The 22,742-nt window shown below is 38.6% G+C and overlaps 1 protein-coding gene across 1 annotated transcript in view; it reads left to right on the plus strand.

Annotated features, from left to right (window-relative positions):
* Xkr4 (XK related 4) overlaps window positions 1-22,742 on the plus strand; it is a 352,079-nt gene that overhangs the window by 117,240 nt on the left and 212,097 nt on the right. The window lies entirely within an intron of this gene.

Here is a 22,742-nt window from a genome sequence, read left to right on the forward strand (position 1 = left end):
ACCTGTTTGGTAGTGTTTTCCTGTAACTCTTTAAGGGATTTTTGTGTTTCCTCTTTAAGGGCTTCTAGCTGTTTACCTGTGTTCTCATGTATTTCTTTAAGGGAGTTATTTATTTCCTTCTTAAAGTCCTCCATCATCATCATGAGAAGTGACTTTAGATCCATGTCTTGCTTTTCTGGTGTGATGGGGTATGCAGGACTTACTGTGGTGGGAAAGTTTGGTTCTAATGATGCCAAGTAACCTTGGTATCTGTTGCTTCTGTTCTTATGCTTGACTCCTGCCATCTGATTATCTCAAGTGCTTGCTGCCCTCAATATATCTGATTGGAGCCTCTGAACCTGAGATTCTGGGTGTGCCAGAGTTCTTGGCAGTAAGCTTCCTCTGAGATACTGGTGTGACCAAGCTCCTGGGATCCTGGAATCCTTAGATGCTGGGAATGTTACAGCTCCTGGAAGTAGTATCTCTTCTGGGGACCGTGGGGCTGTCTGGTGTGTTCGAAACCAAGGTATACCAGCACTGATCAGAAGGAACCTGAGCCGCAGGACAGGCAGGGCTCCTGTGTCCTTGCTTCTGCTGTCACAGACCCATAATTTTTGGTGTGGAACAGATGTTGTGTTCCACTCACCAGTGATCCTAAGATCCTGGGTGTGCTAGGGTGCCTGAGGAGTGGAGAGTCCTCTGGGGACCTTGGGACTATCTGCGGAGTTCATACCCAAGGTGGCCCAGAGCTGGCACTGACTGGAAAGGCCAAAGTGACCATTTTATTGTTAAAAGTCCACATAGTTGCATATGTAGCAAAGGATGGCCTAGTAGGCCATCAATGGGCGGAGAGCCCTTGGTCTTTTGAAGATTTTATGCCCCAATACAGGGGAATGCCAGGACCAGGAAGCAGGAGTGGATGGGATGGGGAGCAGGGCAGGGGGAGAGGCTATAGGGGGCTTTGGGGATAGCATTTGAAATGTAAAGGGAGAAAATATCTAAGAAAAAGAAAAAGGGCCAGGCGTGGTGGCACATGCCTTTCATCCCAGCACTCGGGAGGCAGAGACAGGCAGATTTCTGGGTTTGAGGCCAGCCTGGTCTACAAAGTGAAGTCCAGGACAGCCAGGGCTATACAGAGAAACCCTGTCTCGAAAAACCAAAAATGAAAAAAAAAAAAGTGCCACTTGGAGTATCTTGAGTTTGGAAGCAAGTGGTGTGACTCTCACAATGTTCCCACTGCTCTGCTTTCAGGTTTATAAAGAACTACCTCTTTCTTTTGCTAATTAGTAAGTGTTTCCTTTAATTATTTGGTATAATTGATAATGCGAAACTATGGTACATTTACACAATGGAGTACTACTCAGCTATTAAAAACAATGAATTTATGAAATTCTTGGGCAAATAGATGTATCTGGAGGATATCATCCTTAGTGAGGTAACCCAATCACAAAAGAAGTCACTAGATATGCACTCACTGATAAGCAGATATTAGACCAGAGACTTAGAATACCGAAGATACATTATGCAAAACAGAAGAAAACCAAGAAGGATGACCATTGTGTGGATACTTCATTCCTCCTTAGAATAAGGAACAAAATACTCAGGAAAGGATATAGGTACAGAGACAAAATTTAGAGCTAAGATGAAAGGATGGACTATCCAGAGACTACCCCCATTCGGGAATCCATCCCATCATCAGCCACCAAACCTAGATACTAATGCTCATGCCAGCAAGATTCTGCTGAAGGGACCCTGATATAGCGGCCTCTTGTGAGGCTATGCCAGTGCCTGGCAAACACCGAAGTGGATGCTCACAGCCAGCTATTGGATGGAACACAGGGCCCCCAATGGAGGAGCTAGAGAAAGTACCCAAGGAGCTGAAGGGGGCTGCAACGCTATAGGTGGAACAATAATATGAACTAACCAGTACCCCCTGAGCTTGTGTCTCTAGCTGCATATGTAGCAGAAGATGGCCTAATTGGCCATCACTGGGAATAGAAGCCCCTTGGTCTTGCAAATTTTATATGACCCAGCACAAGGGAAGACCTGGGCCAAGTAATGGGAGTGGGTGGGTAGGGGATCAGGGGCGGNGGGGGGGGNGGGTATANNGAACTTNTGGGATAGCATTTGAAATGAAAATAAAGAAAATTTAAAAAAAAAAGCATTTCACTTCCCTTTTTACAGAAAGGGCAATAGAGCTCTACTCAGTGAAATATTGACCAACTGGTTTCAGGTGCAGAAAGAGAAATGGTGTGTTCCCAGAGGCATTACTCATTGCCTTTGTAGGTCAGCTTTATAATCCAGATGTTAATATAAGGGCTACTCAGAACATTCATCTAAAAGTAAGTCCCATTAAAGCAACACTGTGCCAAGGTGGAAGTGGGTTCCATGTGAGCTCCAACCTCTGGATAAAATTGCTACCTGCTATTCACCCAGTATTAATATTGGGTTTTAACAATAGTTAAGCTATTATAAAGCCTCATAATTACTAATCAATGATGAATTATTAAAGATTATGGGAACCATTTATTAAAGAACATTCAGATACTAAAATATAATTTTCTATAAATGATTACATATTACAAGATACAAATTGTTTTTTATTTTATATATTGCAAAAAAAAATAGAGAATATCCAATAAAGTTGGAATGGAAAATAGACATTTCTATCTCAGAAGAAACTGATACAAATTGACATTGCTCTTTTGTAATTCTTTTCTTATTCATTTCATATTTCCAGGGCCTGATGTGGGAATTACCAGTTTCCTAGAGTCTTCGCCATTATTAGAATTTTATTCATGCTTCTGCGATCATGTAGATTACAATAGTATAGTCAATTCCTATGAAGATTTCATCCTTTCAAGCTATCATGCAATCCTAGGTGTCCACCTTGCACATCACCTCTAAACTCACGTTATCTGCATCCTTGACCCTGAAGTCCTCACTAACTCAACTGTGCTTTCTCTACCCATCTTATAGGTTATTTTTGTCTATTCCTTGTCATGTGACTGACTTTGTCTTTTTTACATAGGTGTGGCAACAAAGGGTATTTGCTGATAGAGTTTTGATGGAATTTCTGATTGCAATCCATATAGACTGTAGATCATCCTTTCGACTTCTTCAATCTAATCAGTAATCTAACATTTTCCTGACAAGCAGGATATCTTCATGTGTGCAGGCTACATTTACACATTTATTTGATGTGAAGCATGAAGTCAGTGACAGCTCAATACTAATTTTTTTTTAGGTCAAAGTAAAATATAAGTAGAAAGTATGTTTTGACTAGTTTTATGTCAACTTGACAAAAGTGTAGTTATCAGAAAGGGGAAGCATTGGTTGAGAAAATTCTTCTGTAGTATTCTTCTGTAGAAATTCTTCTGTAGCTATAGGTAAGCCTATTGGGAATTTTCTTAATTAGTGATTTGTGTAGAAGGACCAGCCCATTGTAGATGATGACAACCCTAGGCTTGTGGTCCTGCCTTCTCTAAGAAAGCAGCAGAAGAAGGCTATGATAAATAATATGGTAAGCAGCACCCATCGATGCACTCTGCATCTACTTCTGCCTCCATGTCCCTGGCCTGTTTGAGTTCCTGTCCTGACCTTCTTAGATGATGAACAGTGATATGGAAGTATAAGCTAACAAACCCTTTCTTCCCCAAATTGCTTTTGGTCATGATGCTTCATCACAGCAATAGGAACCCTCACAAAAACATTCTACTAAAATATAATTTGGTAAATGAAGAAAGTTCTTATGTGCATATTATGAATAACAATAAGAGATCTCCTGTTCCATCTCAGGAGTCCACCAGCACGTCAGTCAGAGATGTGGCCCTTGCCCTTTTGCCAAGATCATGAGTCAAATAATCCTCTTCATCACTTGAAGTATGATGACCATTATGTGTATTAAAGGAAAGATTGTTTCTAAACTAATCAGAGGCAACAATATTGTCATCTTTAACAGCCTTATTTGCCTATACTTGAAATATGATCAATCACTTACTTAATAGAGCATGTTATTTATGCTTCACATTGCAGTCTGATGTGTTTTCATTTTTAGAATCTATAATTAAGAAAGCAAGTCACAAAATCACATTGATCTTGAGGTTTTTGTATTACTGCAATGACTCTTATACCTGAGATGAAGGATGTAGTGATAAAGACTCCTGTTTGTCTATAGCTCAATGGAGAGTATCATAGAGAATAGAAGGCCTTCATATTTTTGGAAGGCAGCTATGCTCACCACTACACCACCCATGCAGATTAGGCCTTCATATTTTTAACTGGGAAAAATGACAAAATAAAACAAAACATAATTCATTCATAAGTTATATTTCTTGATGTCTGAGAAAATTGAATTCCTGAAGTACATATATTTTAGAACCAAACATGAGAGAACAATACAGTCTGTTTCTTCAGCAACATAGGATAGTAAATTGTAATCCATTGTCAGTGTATATTTCCTGTATTGTGAATTTTAGCATTCCTATTTTGTGCCAGTTAAACTAACTGAGGATATAGGATGCTGTGATAGTGGTCTTCTAACTCCCAGGCTAGATTTTTTGGTTCAGATGTTCTTCATTCAGCTGATGAGAGCATCTCATGGAATGCATCAGAACTCTATCATCCTGTAGAAATTAAAATTGATTCTATAATGTTCAAAAGATAGAAAGGGCATATAATTTATTCTGGTTTAGTGGTGTCCTTTAGGTATGTACAGAATGATAATGCTTTCTCTAGAATTAGCAATGAAGAATTATGGCAGTCTTACATTTTTTCCTCTGAAGGATAACAAGTGACCACACTCATAATTCATTGTCTAATTTTAAAACTGTAGAAAATCGAAATGCTACAGCCCAGTTTTACTCACTACTGTAGATGTAAATCTGTTTTTACTAAGTATTTGTAAACTATGTCTAGAAAAAGTTAGATTCATCTTAGAACATAAGAAAAAAATCAATAGTAGGAAGCCTACAATTATAACTTTGTGTAATAATAGATAATGAAGTTGAGAAACCTTTGACTCTTGGATTTCTCATTTTAAAATTTTTATTTAATAATCCTCTTATAGGATATAAAAATTGTATTAAGTTCAACAAATAATCATTTTAGAAAAAGTTTCAGAGTCAAAAACTAAAACATGCTACTTTATCTTGTTAAGGAAATTTACCAAAAACCTACACCATATTTTTAATGATGAGATATAAAACATATTATCTTTAAAACCAAAACTAACTATCCAGTAGTGTTGATTTTCCTTAAAAATGCTTTAGGGGTGTTGATTAACCCACGAACCACAATCAAAAAGTAACTAATAGAATTGAAGTTAGTATTGAGTTGTTTGTGCCTGGAATCTGAGCACTCAAGAGGATAAAGCTAAAAGAAAAAGGCTCCTGTGAATTTTAGGCTTACCCTGGGCTACACAACGGTTTCAAGGATAGCTTGGACTTCAGAATGAGGCTCCATCTTCAAAATCAAACACATATCATAAAACTAAGATTGTATCTATCATCTATAGTTTTTAATCTATAAGCATATCACACTTGTATCAATTTCTGTAACTGGCTTATAGCTGTGATTCATTTGCTTAGAGTTGTTAGTGATTCATTTTCTTTGAGCAGTAATGTATTGTTTGGATTATGCCACAAAGTTCCATCATAACTCTGTATTACACATCTACTCAGGAATAGAGTTAGGCAGCGCTCACAGGCTCAGAGATAGGAAATATTACTCTATTAATTTATAACAATAGGAATTGTGGTTCAAGTCTTTTCCAGTGCTAAGTATGACCAGAATTCTTCAGTTTCATTTCAGAGAATAAATGTTGTAATTTTTAGTTTTCATTTGGGATTTTCAGGTTACTACTACATATTAGCATATTTTTGTATTTTTTGGCCATTTGTATAACTTTTCTAAAAGACCATCCATTCCTGTTGTGCACATTTCTTTTATATAATTTTGCTTAAGTGTGTTTATTTGCAATTTGTATTCTTTTTAAAACTTACCTGTGTGAAAAAAATATCATTCTAAGTCAGAATCTGAGGCATATTTATCCTAGAACTTATTGTTGACACTAAATTCATATTTCCTTAGATTAAACATTTTTTCCTTACCCTGGGTTCATAAAGACATCTTTCTGCAGACTTTGAAATATTTGACCTTCAGTATCTAAGCCTTTAATCCACTTGGAATTGACTTTTACTTATAATATGGCATAGGATCTGATATAAATTTTTACACTTTGCCCATCACTATCTGTTCTCTTCACTTATCTATGATACCTCCTATTTCATAACTGAGTGACAAGTCCACAGGTTTGTCTGTTTCTGGTCTTTTGATTCTGCTCCATTACTATATTTATCTGTGCCTGTATCAGCACCACCTTGCTGTCTCACGGAACAAAAACAAAAGAGAGAAAGAAATAGGTTTAGGTGGTCCAGTCAGTACTTTAAGAACATGCTCCTAATGACCAGAAAATCCCCTAATAAGCTTTTTCTCTTCAAGTTTCACCTCTTTCCAATCAGCATTAAGCTTAGAGCCATGCGTTTACCATATGGACCAAAATATAGGAGACAGAAACACAGATAGACAGGTAGGTCAACAGATAGGTTGGTCAGTGGATGGATGGATGGATGGATGGATGGATGGATGGATGGATGGATGGATTCATGGATGCATGGAACAATGTATGCATGTACAAATGTGTACAAGTAAGCACAATATCAGAACACTGTTGGATAGGCAATAAAATCATGATTAAAAATCTTTGGATAGCAGCGACTTCTGTGTGGAGAACATAACATGGGGTAACAAAGATAAAAGAGTATCTACAGGGTGTTTGGTCAACAAAACCAAACAACACATATCCATTCTAACTCACGCCCCTTCTTTCCTTTCCTTTTGCATTGACTGTTTTCAAACTATTTTCTCTCAAAAAGTTACAAGAAGTGCAGGAATGGAAGGAACTGTGTACCTACAATCAACAGGGCATTTGCATTTGCTTCTCCGAAGGTTCAGTAAGCTGTGTTTCTTTACTTTCTGTAAAGATAGAACAATCAGAGCCACCAAAGTGTAATTACCTGCACACTGTCTCACAGCTTTGAAACAATGGAGCTAAGACTTGGATTCATATGCCTATGAAAGTTCAATTTGTAACAAGTGATACAATTAAGATAAAAAAAAACATTTTTCTCTAAGAAGAAAAGGAATTCTACTTAGTTTTTGTCAAGAAATCTACATAGCTGCTTTAAAACAGGTTTTCCTTGGTAAGGCCATAAATGCTGCATTTCTTTGTTAGGTGAACCTTCATTCAGGACATTTCCATTTTCAGTTGCAAGACACTTTTATGTAAGTTGTCATATAATTTTGATTCAGATGTGAATTTGAACAAACAATAGGCAGTAATTCCACAATTTTAACATACTACATTCTTGTAAAAGAACTATCTTCCTTCCATGCTTTGAGTCCTGACTTGACTTATTGAGGGACTCTTGGAGTTGTGGAGAAATGGGCTTCGCTTTTAAGACATAAAGCTCTGGCATTTAAACATACCACATTCAAAGACACATTCTTCTTTGGTGATAGCAAAGTTTGAAAGCACATATCAAATTCTAGAAATAATCATTGTCCTTCTTTTTAGACACCCAGGATTTTATTCTGTCATGAGCCTTATAAAGAGAGAGAGTTGTAAACTCCTTCTTAGAATTTGATATCCTCTGAGCTGCTCCTCAAGCATTCAAGAGTTTCCAACTTCTCAAACGATTACAGGAAATAGTGTCTAAGGTAGCCATCAAAGCCATTGTAATTTTGCTGTTTTCTTAGGTAGTAAATGCTAGGTAATTTACTCATGGTCCTACCAAGGGTCTTAGTTCCTTTTCCATTCAGAATCTGTTCTTATTTTACTCTGAATGTTTGTAGTTCCTGCTGAGCAGCATTATTGTTGGCAGAAGAACCCTTAAGACTTGGATTGCAAGTTTCCCCTGCAGCTGTGATCTGCAAGAAGCATGGTCAGCTGAAGTGTAGTGAGCCTCACTGGTTTTAATTTTCCAAGCTTTCTAGAAATTGATCTGTCCAGGAAAGGGCCCAGAGAAATATCTCAAAATATCTCTGCTATTTTGGCTGAACTCTGTGAAAGATACATGTGCATGCATAATGAGTGATACTCTGTGCTCAGTGACTTTCTGATAAATCAGGAAAGCATCCAAACTCTAGCTTGCAAATTCATAAATTCTCAGAGTCCATCAAGTACTGAATCCCTCTAGAGTACATATCCCTTAAAGAAGCCAAATCAGAAGCCCAGAGGAGTATAAACTACTCAATGAATTTAATTTTCTAGGGAATAACTTTCATCGCTTTCTTTCCTTTTATGACAAGTGCATAAAAATAAAAATGACTTCTTAATTTTCTGTCTCTGGGAGCCTTAAGGATAAAAGTTAAAATATCCCATTTTTGTTGTTTATTTACAAATTTTTAACGTGTCCATACTCCAAGAATTATGAAGGATTTCATTTTTTTATTTAAAAATTTGTAGAAAATATTTTTCTGTCTGAAAATTTATGTGTCTATGTACATATGTATATGCATGTTTGAGTACACGTGTAAATTTTGTGGGCAAGGGGTGTTCACACATATGTGCATATGTATATAGATATGTGTTTGGGTGTGCACACATGTGCAAGCACACAGGGCACAGAAGAGGATCTTTTATTTATCAGTCTTTGCCACCTTTGAGGCAAACTTTCTTCCTGAAACGTGGGCTTACTCTCTAGCCAGCAATCCTCCTGTCTATGCTTCTGGGAGTTAGAGTTACAAGTGCATGTTGATATCTATTTGGACACCAAGAAACACTTGCTCTAAACTGCAGAGCTATCTCTCTGGCCCCGTTAATTAATATTTTATGTGCATATGCTCAGTGTGCATAGTGCTGATTTTTATAAATATAATATACCTCAGGTGTACTGTGTACTGGGACCTTGTTAACTTCTCATGCTCTTCCCTCTCTCACCTCTCCCTGCTCTCCCGTTTCTTACTTCCTCCATCTCCTTTCTACTTCTCTACATGTATATGCTTACACAGGAAGGAACAGGAACGGTGTGTGTGTGTGTGTGTGTGTGTGTGTGTGTGTGTGTGTGAACGTGCATGCCTATATGTGTGTGCCTATGAATCTGTGTGAATGTGTGTGTTTGTGAACACTTGTGTGAAGTTTTATGTCTCTATACAATCTAGGATCCACAAATGAGAGGAAACTTGTCATATTTGTGTTTTTACATATGTATTTATTTATCTAATATGATGATTTCCAGTTACATTCATTTTCAGTAAACACATTTTTATTTTTTTATAGACAGTTATTATATAAACACTCATATTTTAGTACTGTACTACATTTTCTTTATCTGTTCACCTGCAATGGCATCTAGGTTGAACCTGGCTCAGGACACCAGGCTTAATATCTAGGATCACTTCAAGAATAAGATACTAATTGAAAAAGCATCAAGTCACTAATGAGGGATTGGCATAAAAAAAGAAAACCAAGGGTTATACAATGGGAGAGAGGTATTAGATATTAAGGGTAGAAACCGAAAGAAAAAAAAAGCACAGCAAATCTGATGGTTAGTACTAAACCCCAGGAAACACAGACGCAAGAATAAACAGAAGGTGGGACAACGAACATGAAGGGCAGTGAGGAGTTGGCTCTGCCAAAAGCAGAGTGAAAACTGAAACAAATGACATTGGCAAAACCAACAAACCCAACAAGTACATAAAAATTCAAACATTTTCAGCGCTAGGAGCCTCAGCCCAAGTCCTTTGCTTAAGGCTTTGTCCTAGCTCTGCTCATTGTTGTAGATATAGTCATTGTTGAAAGAGATCATGTTTTCAAAATGCCCTTAGCTATGACCCATGGATGCATAGCTTTGCTAAGCATAATATACCCTTGATATTTTCTGTTCTAGTCTAGTCATCTGCATCTTTTAAAAAGATTGGGTGCAGCATACTAAATTTCTTTAAAAAATACTTAAAAAATAAGTCCCAGCTCATACTCTGAAAAGAATATTCTGTAATGAGGGTATTTACATAAAAGTGTTGGCAAATGGCCATAATGTATTACAGCAGTCTGGGGTCACTGAATCAAAACAAATTAATAGTCCTTTGATAATAAAACTTTACTAATTATCTTTATAACTTTACAGAAAACTGCGTGCACTTTATTCATTTCTTTAGTCCTTATTTCTTTGTCCCCCAAAAAGGAAATCTTTCGTGGCAGAGCTTTGTCTCACTCATAGCACAAAGTCTCTGGGAACTTTTGGCTGCATTATTGAAAGAGTGAATGAAACCTTCAGTACATGTGTGGAGAGCACGGAGCTTTGCTCACCAAGTCCATTTCAATTCTGTCAAACTTATTCAGCTGAGGTCAGATATTTTAAAGGAAGATGATGTAGCAGGGGGCACAGTAATGACATTTGTGGAACTGAAAAGGCACGAACCGAGACATCTTTCGAGGATCAGGCAGTTGGTACAGGGGAATATGAATCAATACCATAAGCTTTAACTTGTGACTTAATTCCTGCTCTTGTCCAAGCAAGGCTACATGTAGTGGAAGGTATGGTTAGGTCTTCAAAGACAGCATCTGAGCCTGTGACCATGAGTACAGATTGGAAGGCAGAACTAAAGCATGTCCATTGTGTGTAAGCTTTTTGTTCCTGTTGTCCTTGTGGGGGATTACAGCTGGAGTGTTATGTGATTTTGGGCAAGGAATGCAGGTTGTACTGAATAGAATTCTCAGACATTTGATCCTCCAAATCACAGGCTCCCACAGGTCTCCACAGATGTCTTCTCATGTTCTCTAGTTCTGTATTATTGTTATTAATGATGTTACCCTAAAAGCAGTTAAGGTTGAACCATTTTGTATTCAGTGACATATGGGGCACTGAGGAAATTTATAAAATAAAAATGGGATAATGAACTTCCTTTTTTTCACAGTCTAACTGACAGGAATAACATTGACATTGACACTGGAAGGAAGTGGTGGAATTGTAGCATTGTCTCAAACTTTGTAACAGCTTATGACCACATTTTTATTCCATGTTTCCAGAAATACACTATGATATCCCAATGAACTTCTAGAAAATAGCTGACATTCCTCAAAAATCTTTGCAGCAATGATAGTAAGACTTTCAATCTTTACTCTAAACATCCTCAAATATTGTGTGAGTTATTAAGTGAGCTAACTCATAGGTATAAGGGAGAGGGTGCTCAGGGCAAGACCTCCATCAAAGGCGTGTGGACAGACACTGTTACCCTTACTTGGAGGAAATGGATTTATGGCTCCCAGAGTTTATAGTTGAGTTGTAGACCCAGTAAAGCTAGGCTACTTGATCTTATGTTAAATATATATTTTATATATTATATATTAGTTAATATAAATATTATATTAAATATTTATTTTCCAGTAGATAAGTAAATGATAATACATATCATTTGCTCCCAGTAGACAAGTAAAGGAATCAGAGAAAGAGGACAAACACTTTTTTTGTTTTGTTTTGTTTTCGAGACAGGGTTTCTCTGTATAGCCCTGGCTGTCCTGGAACTCACTCTGTAGACCAGGCTAGCCTCAAACTCAGAAATCTGCCTGTCTCTGCTCCCCAAGTGCTGGGATTAAAGGCGTGCGCCACCACGCCTGGAGAGGACAAACACTTAAAGATAAAGTTCGGAAAAATAATTATTTAAATATGCTTACATCATATTTATTTAGGCTATAAGAACATTACATTCCTGAACTTTTATAAATTTACATACTTGTTCCATCCAATTTTCTTTTCCACCTCTCTTTTTCTCCCCCCTTCATCTTTACTTTCTCTACTGGAAAGTTTCTCTTCTATCCTGTACTGTGTAACCTACCTCTTTATCACATAATAGTCTTCATTTGTGTGGACATGGTGACCTTGTAACACATGAAATTAAGTCCAATTTACAAGGTAATAAATCTCAGATATAGACAATTCCCAAATAAAGACCATAAAACTTATGGTTGTATTATGTTAGAAAGTTTACTTATGTATTATCAATTTGAAAATGTGTAAGCTGAAATACTGGGGTAAAAATTTAAGTGGTATTTGTTCCTGAGTACTCTAGAAGATACTCAGTGGTTTTATTATAGCTTTTTGTTGACTCTCAACATTAGCTTTTACAAGTAACACTCCACAATTGACCTGGATCATAAAATCCCTTAGAAATATACTTCCCAGTATACACTATATCCAGCTACATCTATATGAGAATTTAATTTTCCATTATGAGAGGACATGAAACATGAGGGCAATACCAGGTCACAAAAATTTAACAAATTTCATTTCTCAAATGCATGGTATTCATGAAGATGAGGCCATAATTAGGAAGAGAGTCCCCCTGATCTTGCAAACTTTATATGCCCCAGGACAGGGGAATGCCAGGACCAAGAAGTGGGAGTGGGTGGGTAGGGGAGCAGGGTGGGGGGAGGGTATAGGGGACTTTCAGAATAGCATTTGAAATGTAAATGAAGAAAATATCTAATAAAAAATTTGAAAAAAGAACACAGAAAAAAAATATAAAAAAATCTTTAAAACATATTTAACTCTAAATCTTTCTATTCTTTGCAAAGAATATTTGGCAAATGTTTTGTTAAATGCTACATTATGCATTTCTGTGAAAAGAATTATTTCAAATGGTAGCATCCACATGTTATCAAAAGCATCAAAGAACTATAAATTTATTTGGTAGAAAATAAAGGGACCATTCTGATGCTGGATTACTACCATTACAGTATTAGGACTGCAGCTATCCTGGTTTTGGTGCAATGGGTTATATTAGTCAATTAAAATACGTGTAATGCTTATTACTCTGGCATATTAATAGAATGTAAACTAAAGCTTACTCTATCTTTTCCCTCTGTCTTCTTTGTTGCACCCTTTGGAGTCTCCCTTGATCTGTCCCTGTAACTGTATCTGACTCTTGGTGCTTGCAGAGCATGCGGTTCTGCCATGTGATTTAACTTCCAGAGCCCACATCTGCAGTGGCTTTTTTATTTCTTCATTTTGGTTGTTTTAACTTTGGCTCGGTGATGTTTCACTCACACTGTACAGTTAACAAAGATAATGACTAACTTTCCATGTGGAAGTTGCTTAGAGAAAGCATGTGTGATGGAGCACAGCTGTCATATTATAAAATGCACCTCAGGAGGGCTACAGTGTAAAATAAGCCATGTGATATCTCTGCCCCTTGGCCATTTGTACTGCAGAGCCTCATGAGGGGACCGTTGCTATCACTGACCACAGCATGGTGCTTTGCAGCAAACAGGCAGGTGGATGATATTCTACCTCACTCCTCTTCCTATTGTTGTTTTAGTTGTAAGTCTTCAGCAGCAAAAGCTGAATTGTGAGGGAAACTGCAACACCATTATCAAATACCCACATATACATGTGTACATAAAGCATCTTATAATCACTCGTTTTGATTAAGTGGTTCTGTGCCACATAATGGAGCTGACAACTGTTTACTATAGGTACCAACCTGTCCACATCAAATGTATTGTTGTACATGCATCTCAACTGTTGTAGTTCATTTGCTTGTTAAGAGAAGAAGTCTGTCTTACAGTGTGACTAGAATTGCTAAGAAGAAAGAAAGAAAGCTCATAGGACCTATGCCTGCCCATGATCTGACACCTCTGCCGTGCACTGTAACTACCTACTCTGCATCAGGAAGTAGCTGGGATTTACTCAAATGGTCATCACAAAGTGATAAATAGGTCAGACCTCTGAAAATATATCCAAGAACCTCAAAGCCTTATAGAGAGAGGTGAATAATATCTTTATATACAAACATTAACAAATAAAACTTTTCTGAGACTCTTTAAAAGCACAAAGTAGAGTCAAGAAATGTGGTTTTGTGAACTTTAAAATCAAGGAAAGAGTTTCCATAAAATGGGAGCTTTTGTTTTAATTCATAGACGAGAGAATGTGTGTGTACAATGAACACCCAAATTAGGCTGAAGCAGAAATTCTGCTAGGTGTGAAATTAAAAGACCAATAAAAGAGGACATTCTTGCAGACTGTAACATGGAGGATAATTGTTCCATCACAAAATAAAGCCCCTTTGTTCCTCACAAGGAGATGAGTAGTAACACTAGAGGTAGAGGTTGGGGAGGAGGTGCATTCTTTTGAGGGAAACACGTGAGTCATGAAACAGAACTAGGCATGTGACAATAGACATTGCCTCGTGCATCCTTTCTGGCCACTTCTTTTTGTCCTCTTTTCCAGGTAATTCATTTATGAGACAAATTGATTAATACACAATGAGTTGACATTGCCTCTTCAGATGTGGAACTTAGCAAATGAGGTCAGACATTTTAGAATCTGGTTGTTGCTTTTGTAGCTAGGGATTTTTTTAGGCTTTAACTTGAAATATAAGACCTTCAAAGTATTTTCTCTTGTCTGAAGTCAGTACACAATTCATTTCACCTGTGACACTGTAAGAATTGAAATACAGGGGTTTTGAGATATGACTCAGTGATTAAGGGTACTTGCAGTTCTTCCACAGGACTTGACTTTGGTTCCCAGTTCCCATTGTTGAGCAGTTCACAATCACCTTGAAGTCTAGCTGTGGGAGATCTGACAGGCCACTTCTTAAACAGCCTCACATCCATTGTCACTTACCTTTGGGAAGCCCTACATCTCATTGTCTGAGGTATCAAGAAGCCCTCATGAAACAAGGAGCACCATGTGCCCTCCAGTGTGTAATAGCATCTCTGTACCTACTGCTAGGTCACCCTTTGTAATGTCCTCATGACATCACAGACAGTACAACTGTCTATATTCTTTTCGTTGTCATTCCTTACACGTGTATGACATAAAAGTCACACTTCCTGCTACATAAACATGTGAAATACTTCACTCGGTTATTTCCCATATATGATTTTCAGAAAATGGTCTTAGTCAATCAATAACCAGGGAAGAGCCAACATAAACACAGGACTAAAGATGACACCTACATCCACCCATCCTCCTCCCAAAGGGATTGCATGGGTAAAATGTTCATTCCTTCCTGAAGAAGTGGGAGCCTCACACAACCTGAGGAGAGAGTCAGTGAGCTCACCAAGTGTGCTGGAGTTTAGACCTACACTCAGTCCACCTCTGGTTGAGGCTGATCTATATCACCTCCTTAAAACGTGAGAGCAAAGCTAGTTCTGAGTTTGTCTAACCCATACAAGGGACAGTTTTGTGGCATCTCTGCAGAAACAACCTGGGACACTATAGAGACAAATGGAGGAAAAGAAGACATTTGCCACAGCACCTCCAGTGAAATTTATTTCAGGCAAGCGCTTCCTCTCACCCTGCATAGGCACAGCCTGGGATGCAGACTGAGAGCCTTCTGTAGACATTCCATTTAATTAGTTATGCATATCCAACGTAGTGCCATCACTGTTGAAGCAGCTATACTTTGTGAAAACTGGGGTAGTCAGAGATAGAGACAGAAGGCAGATGTGGCTTGGAATATGGCAGATCTTACAACACAGCAATTATGTAGAAAGTGCTGAAAAAATAGATATAAAAATGACTTTTTAAAGGTAAATGTTTGTTATCAAAAAAGGCTAGCCATTTAGGAAGTGAAAACTGTTAAAAGAAGACCAAATATAGACCTATCATTTGAAAAATTCTTTTTTTTAATACGTATTACTTCCATATTAAAAGTTCTAGTTTCTCAAAAGCTGAAAACACACATGTAAAATAGAAACGACAAACTTAAATGTAGCAGTTAAAATTCTCAGAAAGGAAAAAATATAATGCAACATTGTTCTTTTGCAATTTGATTGAAGAGATTATTTAACAAATGTAAAGTCTCCCAAAATTAATAAGCTTCCCCTGTGGCCTGTTAGTCTTTATATAGGAACATTAACTATATATTCTTCATAGTTCACTGAAGCTGCACTTACACTATCATTGTCTTTGTTCATACTTCCTTAAGTGTTTTTTAAATGTTTGTACATATGTGTATGTTTATGCATGATAGTATTGCATAAGCACACATATATGTATAATGCAGATCTATCTCTCCCTCTCTCTCTCTATAGATATAGATATACATCAATCATGCAAAATGCACTTGTGTATTGTTTCTAGTTCTGGATATAAACTGTGCTTCTAAACTGGCAGAATCCCCTGTCTTGTTTGCTTTTTCTCTTGCTCCAATAAAGTACCCGACAAGCTGCTTACAGGAGTTCATTTTGTTGTACTCACGTTGACAGAGTACAGTTCATGATGGTGGGAAATCCTAGCAGGAGTCTGAGAAAGCACCTGAGTGTACTGTTTCATCATTCAGAAAGTAAGTTTTGCCCATCCCTATGTAAATAGTAATCCCTTTGGGTCCCTGGACTTGGGACCACTGAGTCTTTCACCTCCAGTCCTCAGCACCCAGCTCTTGTTTCAGCAGGGAATACATAATGCTTGTGCTCAGCTCACTCCCTCCTAATGAAATCCAGGGCCCTGTGCCAGGGAATGGTGCTGCCCACAATTGGCCAGTCTTCACATTTCAATTGACCTAATCAAGACAGTCTTTCCCAGGAATCCCAAAGGCCTGGCTACCAGGGGATTTTAGATCTCAACAACTTGGCAGTTGAGATTAACCATCACAGCTTTGCCCATCCCTGTGTAAACCACAGTCCCTTTGGGCAGCTGGACACAGATCCATTGAGTCATTTGCTTGTGTCCTTGGCACCCTGCTCTTGTTTCAGGCTGTGCTGTCTTCTTCCTACTCCACGGAGCTTGTGTTGCACTGGTTTTCTAAGCAAGCTTCGCTGCTCCATTTGCTTCCCACTAAAGCTGACAGTATTCACTAAAGCACAATTAATTTTACCAAATTACTTCTCTGCTCATGTTAATCCCTGATTTAAAAATCTCGGGTGCCTTGTTATGGCTTAAGGCAGTGGCTTCGCAGAATTTTAGATATGATAGAGGAGTAAATAAAACAATTAGAAAAAAAAAGATCAAAGCTAGAAGACAATTAAAAAGGTAAATCACTAAATATTCATATAGAGTATAAATAATGCAGTTTTATTTCAAATTGCCATCTGAAATAGGCACTTTTGAATTTAGGAAAGGACAGTCTAAACCTAAAATTGTATGAATGAAACCCTGAGAATAAAACATGGTCTGTTCTGGAACAATGAAACAATAATCATCAGTGTAAACTACCTTTCATGGAAAGGTTACATATCCATCACCATTATCTTCTTGCTACTCATACTAATACCCCACAAGATTTCCTGCTGAGTCTCTGGCTGAGGAAAGAGGGGAGCTAAAGTGAGCTTTCCCAGCACTGGGCTTGTCTGTCTATTCATTTAGCTTCTCATTCTGACCATGTCTGAGCTCTAGGGACTTTGCTTCAGAAACAAATTGCGTGTTGCCTGACCTTTTTAGGATGTAGCTTCCTCTACTGAACAAAGGGTAGGTAGAAACTGATAAGAAGGTTCTTGCTGGTGCTATCAGTGGACTGGCATGCTTGATGGTGGTAGCTATTGTTCATTTAAATCTGGACCCAAACTAAAAGGTTGAGAATTAAAATTGAGCTTTTGGCCATTGAAGCATGAAGGATAAATCAAAGGATATGGCCAAAATCTTTTTATTTACTTTTGGTTAGCTTGACATCTGCAGGGAATAGAGTGGGACAGGGTAACAAAAAACTCTGGCTTCACACGTGACAGTCTGATGTATGCTAGGGGACATAAGAGAATATCTACCCTTAGGTTTTACTTAGCTATACAAGAAATGTTGATTGAAATTACATGACTGAATTTGGTCCCAGTTGGTTGTATATTTACTCACCACAATCTACATCTATCCTTGCTCCAAAGTAGAGTTCAAGTAGATGCAGGCAAGACAGAAGAACATGGGAATAATCATTTGATCATATAGGTTTATTTGGTTGGTTGGTTGGTTTTGGGAGTGGAATTTGTCAAGCTTAGGAGTCTTCTTCTTGGATGATGGGTGCAATCTGGTGTGTCTGAGTTGGAGACTTCAAATGCCATCCAGGAAAAGCCAAATGAAAACAACCACACAGAAACACAGACACAGGGTTTAGCATGGAAAATATTACCTTCAGAGCATAACTTACAAACCCACCCTAATTCTTCATTTTGAAAGATTCTATTCTGTGTATGTGACAAAGTAAAGATGAGAGAGCTTCATATACTAGACATCAACATATTCACATCCATTCCCCCTACCTGACAGCCAATTACCATCTCAGATATATTCCATCATAACTGAGAGTTTCCCAAATACCTCTTTGATATTGACATCCCTATTAAACTGACAGATGGTCTCATAAAAGGAATCCTTTGTCCTTCCCCATTTTACATCTCTCCAACAAGTCACTGATGCTTCAAAATAGAATTCCATCTCAGTGTGTCTGTTCTGACCACAGATCACATCTGGCCTCTCCAATATCATTTTCTATTATGCTGCATATCCCTGCCCTGGCTTTTGAGGCCAAGTGAAGGGTCTTCTGGGTGATTCTCTGCAAATATGAAAGTGTTGTTCTCAGTTCAGGAGAGGGCAGGCAACTTGCTAGCCATTAGTGATGCTTGAGTGAATGCCAGGAAGAAGCCATTAGCTGGCGCATTGCTGGGAAGAACCTATTAGCACCCAGCTGTCAGGCAGGGTTTAGAATGTGGAGCATCCCATACATTCACAACCTAGAAATGGTACTTCTCTCAGTATACTGCAGATGGCCTGGGAATCATGAAAGATGAATTGTCCACTATGCTCATTGTGACGCTTTAATTTCTAAGACATGGAAAAGGTGGCAAAAAAGAGAAACATGGTTATTTTTCCCAGACATTTCATTTTCATGAGAATGCATAGGAGGCATACAATTTTTAAATCATTTTAGACAGACATACAGAGAGAATCAATTTTGAAGTTGCTTATAATATGTTTTATCCATAAAATATTTTTGTTAAATATAAACCCACACAATAAAAAGAATATAGTCTAAGCAAACAAAAATGATAATAACAATTTTTCAAAATCTCAGAATAATGATCCCCACCCATATTCAGGAACCTCCTCCAAGGTGCCAGTCTCTGTGTTCATACATCTTGGTCTCCTTTGTTCTCTGCCTTCTGGTTCTGTGTGATCTTTGCTCACGCCCTGCTTTCCTGTGCCCACAACCTTTTCAAGCTGTATCTGTCTGTCTTTGCTGCTCAATGGACAGGCTGTAGGAATACTGCATGGGTGAAAAGGGAAGAGGGTGCACGGTGGTATGAACTGGTACTTTAGAGAGCATTTTGCAGCAATGCGACTCGATGAGCTCAATTGAACATAGGTGTTCATTATAAGGATACAGAAATGCTTTGCAGAAATCCAGAAGGTGCAACACCTGGCACCAGAAAAGGCAAGAAGCAGAATATTTTTTTTGTTGATCTCTGCAGCAGTGGTTCAAAATTTCACACTACTTTCCCACTGTGAGTGGGTTCTGTTTATATATTCTGCTTTCCTGACTGTTGACAACTTGGTTTCTTTTCCTGTGCAAGGAAGAGAATATGGCCCATTGCCAGGCTAGAGTTAGAGCCAATCTGTGAGTAGTTCTCGTCATCTCAGGAGAATCATTGGAGCTAATCAACCTCATGTTAGAAGCAAGTGGCCTCATGTGGACAATCATTCCATGGTCTTGAGAAGGAATAGGTCGTCCTTGAGCAGGTATAGGCATGGTACCCAGGCAGAACATACATAAGTATGTCCTAGAGACACAGTCTTGCTATACTGCTGTGTGCTGGATTCTCCAGTCTCAGGGTGCACCGAGGGGTATGAAAGAATGCCCCACGTGTGTAAGTTGCCTGAACAATGATTTAAGGGAAACTTACAAAACTAGGAAGTTGGACATTTGTTATATCTCTTTAATCCAACCCAAACACTCTGATTTAATATTGCACCAAGAAAATACAACAAGCATATACTTGTCTCAAGCACACTGCACACTTAAGAATAATGCAGCAAACGTGGCATTTTGCAGGATGTACTGCATTTGTGGGCTTACGGGTGAAATAGAAACATCAGATAAGCAAACTTGTCCCAAATAGGAAACCTAGAAAAATGTGTTTTAGAGTTAGAAAAGCCATAGCATTGAGCATCTTAGCCAGTTTCACTATCAGTCCACAGAAGTCCAAATTAATTAATGGCACACTGAAGTTTGGGAATTGTGGTCAAGATTGATAGTAGGAAATCTAATCCTGTGGAGCAGAGCAAGGAAAGCTTTTGTTTCCCATGCAAGCAGCTTTCAGTTCCACACCTGTATAACTTTAACAGCAGGAGGCTTTCCAGGCCCGGAAGTACTGCCTGCCTCACACACAGGTCCAACCTTTTCCTCTGTCCCCAGCCTTCTACACGGCCCAGGGTTTTGGTCTTCTTCGAAACTGTGTTGCCTCTAATGTATCCAAAGCAATGCAGAGTCATTCTTCTTTATTTGAAAAGGAAACCTTGTTTTCCAGTCTTGTCAGCATGGAACAGCCTTGAAAATATTTCTCGCTCAAGATGACCGCGATGGCTGACTGAAAATGGTTAATAAAACAGAAGTTGCAGCGTTTTCTGGGTCAGTGCATATTTAGTGTATACATTTAGGAGCCAAATCTGAGAAATACTTTGAAACTGGGATTTTTTTTTCTTTTACTCTCAACCAGACATGAGTATCTTTTCTATACTTAAATCACTCAGCATTACGCCCCTCACAAAGCCTCGGTACCTCAAAATCTAAAGTCTTGTCAAAATCTGTAGTTTTGTCATTTGTGTCAGTAGTTTTATGCAGTAGGACACTGACAATGTTGAGTCACTTTAATGTAACTGAAATATATTTATGTTAATAAGCATTTAAATCCAGAAGTCCATGAAGCCAATATCAGAATACTTTAGCAGATTAGTATATTAAGCACATAACAAGCAAATGCTTAAATGACATGTGAAATCCAGACATAACAGCTCCAGGAAAGCCTCTCATGACACAGCCGTCCTTCAGCTATAAAGGGGATGAAGCAAAGAGCCCCGGAATATGGATGGAGTCAGGATTTAGAGAACTTGGTTTGTATTAACAGCCTCAAGTCTTTGGACAAGAACCTCAGTTTTTGCATTAAGTTTCTATGGCTGGCATACAAATTATATAAAGTGAGTAAGTTAAAAATAGTTTTTAAAGAATGCATTATTTAACAGTACAGGTCCAGAACTGCAAGGTCAGTGTTTGGTTCAGATTGGTTCAGACTTGGAAAAAGGATATAATCTTGGGTGTTTTGTTTTGTTTCTGGTGGGTGCTGCATCTGGTGATGTTTCTGGGCTTATAAACGCCTCAGCCTCCATTCATATATCCTTCTGTGCGGCTCTGTCTTACTTTTTCTCTTTGTATATCGAGTGGATAGAGTCCACCCATAGTTAGAATGCTTTCCCCACCACCCTTGATTCTATTAAACCTGCAAAACTTCTTTCTAAATGACTTTGAGATTTCTGGCAGACATGAATTTTGAAATGGTCCATATCCAACTCTGTAAAGTTTATTTAGCTGAATATTATGTTCACTAAGAATATCTGCCTCCCAGATATATGTTGAATTGTGTGTGTGTTAGGCATTAATGATAATAGTGAGTTGAAAGATCACTTTGCAGAGCCCATGGCCATTTGCTTCTGTTGTGAAATCATCACCAGTCCATTTCTAGTCCCTACCCCTCGAGTATCAGCCATTTCCCGTCCTCCCTTCCTTTCTCCCTCCCTGCCTTCTCCTCTCCCTCTCCCGCTCACCTTAACCAACAAACCCTTCATGTTCTTCTCTGTGTGTATTTGTTTGTTTTTTAAATTAGAAAATGTAGGAAAACACTGGCACAAAGTGATGTCATGGAAGTCAGGAGCAAGGAAAAAGCAAGCCAAACCAGCCTTGTTCTGGTGACAGGGGATCTAGAATTCATTAAAAAAGAAAAAAAAAAAATGAAGAAGAACCTCATGGCTGAAGGTTGCCAAATTAGAAATTGGCAAACTGTCTTGAGCCCAGATCACCAACTCATTTTAATTAAATTGCTGCTGATTGACCTTTGGGCTATGTCTTTTCATATTGAATTTGGCTCTGTGCTGAGCCAGCTTGGGCCCCTTTGTGTTAAATCGTTGAGAGATGTCATCACTGGATATTTTAACTGAATCCCCCAACTTGACTCACTCTAGGTCCACAACAGAGGTGGTTTGCAGTGGCCATGACGGATAGCATGTTCCCAGGTGAAGGACGCGGCCCGTGAGAGGACGTAGAGAGGCCTAAGCACTACCTAGTTAGAACCCAGTAGGTAGCTTTTCTCCCTTCTCCCTGCTATAAAGAAGTACTGTTAGGGTCGGATGCTGTGATGCTGAAGCTGGTCAACTGCTGGCCTGGCTTCCAGTGCACTCAGCTTTGTGTCTTCCAGTCTACATGAATGAGCACTTCGCTCTGCAGAGATGATCCATTTGATTTCAGTCCCGTGCAGTCCAGATGGGGCTGAAGGCCTTTCCAAATGCAGATGTAAGGGAGCCACCTGCTCCTACTGTCCACATGAAGAACAATCAAGTGGCTGACACATAGAGCAGACCTGGGGTGGACTGCCTCTCATCGAAGTCAGCATGACTAATGAGACCCCAAACTGCAGGTGACCATCACTGACTGATGACAATCAGTACTGTACTTTTATGGATTGATGCTCCTGTCCTCACTTCTGCCCCATCTTATCTCACACCAGT

Source organism: Mus pahari, chromosome 22, assembly GCF_900095145.1.
Source record: "Mus pahari chromosome 22, PAHARI_EIJ_v1.1, whole genome shotgun sequence".
Lineage (NCBI taxonomy): Eukaryota > Metazoa > Chordata > Mammalia > Rodentia > Muridae > Mus > Mus pahari.